Source organism: Centruroides vittatus, unplaced genomic scaffold, assembly GCF_030686945.1.
Source record: "Centruroides vittatus isolate TY-2023 unplaced genomic scaffold, ASM3068694v2 scaffold_1015, whole genome shotgun sequence".
Classification (NCBI taxonomy): Eukaryota; Metazoa; Arthropoda; class Arachnida; order Scorpiones; family Buthidae; genus Centruroides; species Centruroides vittatus.
Genome location: NW_027122666.1, coordinates 1,425,097 through 1,431,096, shown reverse-complemented (window position 1 = coordinate 1,431,096; position 6,000 = coordinate 1,425,097).

Sequence of the window (6,000 nt, the reverse complement as noted above, 5' to 3'; positions counted from 1 at the left end):
ATCCGATAAGCATAACCAAAAGTAGAATTTAATCACGTGTACGTGTGTGTGTAAGCGCACTGTAGCGATATATACGGTAAGGTGGCCTCATCTGTATCGACATAGCTTGAGAGAAATGAGACGAGGCCCTGTCAGTCATAAATGTAGGGCCTCATACCTTTCCGTAAACGATAAAAATATTAAATAAAATTAAAGTATGTCTTTCATCACTTATCTAAAGAAAGTTTGACGTTACGCTTTTTACATGGAGTGACTTCTAAAATTTCGGGTTTATTCTGTCTAGTATCTCGATCATCATAATTCTACTGATATCATATCTAACGGAATTTGACACTCAGGCATGCAAACTTGTGTAGCGATTTTAAAAGTTGAGGACAGACATCCATACAGATGAGTTCATGCACTAACGTTGGAAGCGTCATATAATGAATAGAAATTTGTCGATTGTATATGTAATAAACGTCTGATTTATTTATTTATTTTAACAATAATTAAATATTTAAAATTTTTTTATAAACTTTTTTAAATTGTTTGAATATATTTAATTAAAATGTTTATGTTAAATGCATTTAAAAAATTTGAATAAAGTAACAATAGCATGATTTATTCCGATTGATTTATACAGGGTGGCCCAAAAGTCGGTTAGCCGTGTTTTGGTTGGCTACGGCAAAGCACACTTGGGCGATCTGCCAAGAGAGAATGCCCCCGAGGGGATTTTCTATGGAAAACTGGTCCCTATTTAGGTGTTAGACACGTGAAGAAAACCCGAGAAATCCCACGTGGCAGCCCGCTTGTCAGGCGCAACCGACTACCACTGTTCAACGGTTTTATAATCGTATTTTTTGTATATTCCAGCCTTACTTACGAATATAAATCGTAAATTAAGTTTAGAATTACGCATTTTTTTTCTTTTAAAATTTGGTGGAAACATGTTAGAAAAAACATGATCGAATATTGAATAAGACGGAAATAAAGTCTTTACGAACCGAATTTTGGGCCACCCTAGTACGTTTTAAGTAAAATTATCTATTCAGATAGCTCTGGTTCTTGATCTCTTATTCGAAATATATATATATTTGATCAATCAAGTCAAAAAATCTGCTCGAATGCATCATTGACTTCGAAAAAGTTCTTGATGCAGTCCATTGAAAGAAATGATTCTTTTTACCGGAGGAAAAGTAGAAGTAAATTGGAAATAAATCTGAAATCTGCATTAGATAGGAAGGAATGGTGTCATTAAACTGAGAAAACAGAATTGAAGTGTAAAGAAACAAAAAGAAAACAGAAGAGAGAGAGTTCTTGTTAGCTTCAATTTTTACAAATTTCTGAGTGGAAAAACTCTTCACTTAAAAAAATAATAAAAAATAAAACTACAATAAAAAAAATTACAATTGATTTATTTATTAAACTTATCCCTATGTAAGCTAATATTTTTAAACGTAAAAAATAAATTTAGAAAGATTAAAATAATACTATAAAAATTATGAAAAAATTCGTGCCGAAAATGGAGGAAGAATATTCATTTAAATATCAAAATTTAGAATGTAATTATGTAATTATAACTTATTGATAGGGCCTTTAATGTATATATACGTTACAAGATATTGACAGTGCCCCTGTCGATTTCTAAGAGGCCTTATCAATATATATATTGGGAGATCATTTACTTTCTTGAGTTCTTTTTCTGCTCTGTGAAGACTCAAAGAAATGAAAAAGGGGCCATGAGTGCAGAAAGAGGCCCTCTAAGAGAGCCTCTTTTCATATTGCCAGGCGTGGTAAGGAACGGGATCAAACAAATCCAAGACGGATTACCAATGAAAAAATCCTGGAGTTGCTCGTCTTGGACTCGATCCCGGGGTCATCAGAGCAATAACTTGAACCGTGTTACCCGTCTCGATTGTCAAATCCGTGTATCATAATTCAGTAGGAACAGATATCAATAGAAACAATTTGTTTCTGTAAATAAATGGGGCAATTAAGCATAAAGTAGTTATTGTCGACGATAACGTTCAATGTTTTTAATGGAGACAATTTGATGGATTATGAAATTCTTATGGAGTATTAAGGCATCATTAAGTGACCTTCCTCACGATGATTAATGACTTCAAAGTACGTTTAACATTTATAAGTTTTAAAAATACATATATTTAATTAATAACCTGATAATGGCTAGTTTATGTGGACGTTATCTGATATAGTGGTCAATTTACATAACCATCGAACTTTGGCACAGGGTCGCTCACGTGTATCATTATCTGTTTTTGCTCACGCAATTCTTGGGTACATTTTCTCTCACTGTTCAATGTTGGCACAACTTTGTATAATCAAATTAAACATTTAAATCAATTCAACCCGAATTACTCTTTAATCAGCAAATCTCTCTGTTAGTTCGGATTAACGGAGTTTTTATCGTATTTATTAAGGACAATTACATTTTTAAGTGATAACGTCTTTCTTCGTGTGACGCAACACGGAGGTAACTGGTCACGTATAACGTGACGTGTTATATCAATGACATATTTGCTAGATGTATTTATGTAAAATCACACATGGCATCATCATGATGTGAATTTAATATAATAAAGCTGAAATCCTCGACAAGAAATGAATTGATTGAAGCACTATTAGATTGGTGCCTCAAAGAATATTGAATTGTTTGAATAAATAAATAACAAAAACGGAAATCTTATTGGCATAATTTATTTGATTTCATGTGATAAATATGTTGAGAATGTGAATCTTGGATTAAACTCTCATTCATCCATGTTCTTAACATTAAACTCCAGTGGGTTTGCCAAAGGGGTGGCCGCGCGTAGTTTTCCGGGTTTTCTTCACGTTTGTAACACCTAAATAGGGGCCCGTTTTTCATAGAACGTTCTCCCGGGAGGCAACTCCGCGGCAGATGGCCGACGTGTCGAGTTGCCATACAACTTCCAAATAAACAAACTTAACATTAAAAGAAATACAAATAACCATAATAAGCGCGTTACCTAGTAAAGTGACATTAATTTAGTCGGATAAGCAAGCCAATGGCTTAGACCGTTTCATTTAAAACGAATTATGCCATTGGCTTGTTTATTCTGTTATATTAAAGCTACTTTACTAAGCAACGGACTTAGTGACACTTAATGTATATTAAAGCGATTTCTTGCCAGACCCTTAAGGAAATTATTTACTGCTCATTATCATATGAATGTTATTCAAAAAATCTCTTTGTGGTAAATTATAATTAAGAATTTTTCTTTGCCGCTAAGTTTTATTACTTGCAATTCATCAACGAGTTTTTTTTTTTTTTTTTTTTTTTTTTTAGTAAATTGCATTAATATAAATTTTCATTATCATCTTAAAGTTGTTACATACTTTTTATATCCTTAATCATATACAGTAATGATTTTTAATATTTTAGTCAAAAATAAAATGTAAAAAATGTAATTTATATCAAATAAATCCTTCTAAAATATGTACATATTCACAACTTTAGATGCATTCATGAAGTCACGCTTATTTGAATTCATAAAAATTTAAATTTACAATTTTAATGCAGTCTAACCTTTGGACAACGACCACTGGCGAGAACATAAAAAGGATCGTTGTTTGGAGGTTATTTTATATGCAGTTTTGGATCCCTTTCCAAAAAATGGCCGCTGTTTAGAGGCGGCCTTTATTGGAAGTTCGACAGCATTATCAAAAATTGTTAATGGTGCCGATGAAGCTCAGCTCAGTGACGAGGATTCGAATTGTTTAAACTAATTGTTAACGATTTACAAGAAAAAAATTATATTTAATTAAATAATTTTACTAAACATAAAAGTTTTAATGCTGTATTAATTTTTTTTCTATTAATCTTTATAAAAGCTAGTACTGTATAAAACATTTTATATTAAAGATGTTTTTAAATTTGATATTTACTTTATCCTGTTCGAACAATCTCAAAATGGATTTTAATTTATTTTAATTTAAAAAGTTATTTTAATAATTTTATTATTATTAAGTGTTAATGATAATGTTTCACGATTTTCTCCATTTATTATTTTCTAAAGTCCAGAATTTACAGATAGAGATAAATGAAAGTTACAGTCCAAAGTTGAATCAGTTTACACAGCTTCTGAACGCTTGACTCTTCTAATGGTCGACTGACATTAATAAAGAAATTCATTTATTCAAGAAAATAATAGCAAATGTAACCCGTTTCAATCCTAGATTCCATACAAGCTCGCGATGGCCTGCATAGAGTTTAAAATGTTTGCTTCGTGTTAATAAAAACAACCTTAAATATTTTATTATTTGTACTACAATACAAGTCCGCAAATTTTCTCCGGAAAAATCCCTATCCCGGATCCCGAGTCCTTTCGACGGACCCGGACGGCTTCAAAATTCAGATTGGGGATGTTTCCTTAGGCCCGACGGCTATGTGATCGGGAACAATTACGTGACCCTGACCCTTTATGAGACAGACTATGCGTTTTAGGGATAAAGAACGATGCCTCCGTACTACCATGGCCGGGCTAAATTCGTCGGTACTATATTTGTGAGGATCTGGGTTTTTAGCCCGGCCATAGTAGTACGGAATAAATGGCTGGCGGTAACGTTACATTTACCAAAATTAAATATAATAAAAATGTATTTAAAAAATATATTTATTTGACATTTGTAAGCGATTTTCTTGTTCTATTTCCAAATACAGCAGCGCCATTTTGTATTAATATCTTTATTCTTTCAATGTTCAATTTAGAATAATTTTGTTTGTGTCTTATCATTATTACATGAAAATAAATATTATATTAGCTTATATCGTGTGCTTATTTATTTATTGACTGAGTGTTCGAATGTTTTGTCAACAGACTGAACCGCTATCATTCGATTATGTTGGGATTTGTTTTTTCGTAATGCCTGTGATAAGGAATAGAAGAACAAGAAAGCTGTTTACTACTAGATGTGAATCTGTAAAGATCCAGCTGATAAAACGTTCATTATGCCACAAGTATTATATTTAGTAATAGTACGAACTATCTAGTTTTCTACGTTAAGTATTAATTTAGGCCTACTTAAAGATGAACAGCGTGATTGATAACAAATTAAATTGTAAGTAAAAAATCCAATTATTTATAAATATTAGTTACTATTTACACAAAATTATCATTAAAAACATTAATAGCAATTATCTTCATTCTAGAATTAAAGAATCATTTACATATTAAATGATAAAGTTGAATTATGTAAGTCGAGTTCTTTGCATAATTGTTGAAATTTAGACTCTTAGGCTAAAAAATTATGCACTAAATTATGAATAATTGTGGATATTTGACTTAATATTTGTAAGATTAATTACCATAAATTAACTAAATCATAAACTTAAAAGTTTGCAATAATTATACTCATTGACGAAAACGTTACACGCCAAATAAAGTTGATCTATTACTGAAAAATTCCGTCTAAAAAGTTGTCTTAGACAGGTATGTAAATGATTACAGTTATGGTCCAATTGCCAGGTAATGCCAATAGAGTGCTTTATAATAGCTATCTTATTATCCTCAAAGAATTACCATGTTCAGAATTTCCAGAATATCTGTTGTTTGGAGGTTTGTCGAAAGTCAGGCATGCCTACATGACACATTTAGACATTAAGCCTGCTACACACATACCGTTATACCTGACAGGTATATCTGAACAGGCGCACCTATTTAGCTTCGCTTCAGAACCTTCTCTCTAACCATTGGCAGGCGACTAGCAGCGGCAACTCTGCATATGGGGAGACCTCTACGCGTTCTACATTAGTATCCCAACATCATTGGCTTCGTCATCAATGCTGATACGATAGAGGAGCGTGGACCACTGCGAACTGGCAGTTTATTTCCTGGCGACGAATTCTGGTTTTGGTGGTTTGGGAACGAACCACCGTGTCAGTATCACTGGCGAGCGGAGCGCTTCAATTCCGCTCCAATTTACTGTTGAGCGTCGCACGGCATCACATTATTGGTGTGCTGGTCTGGGTAACGATCT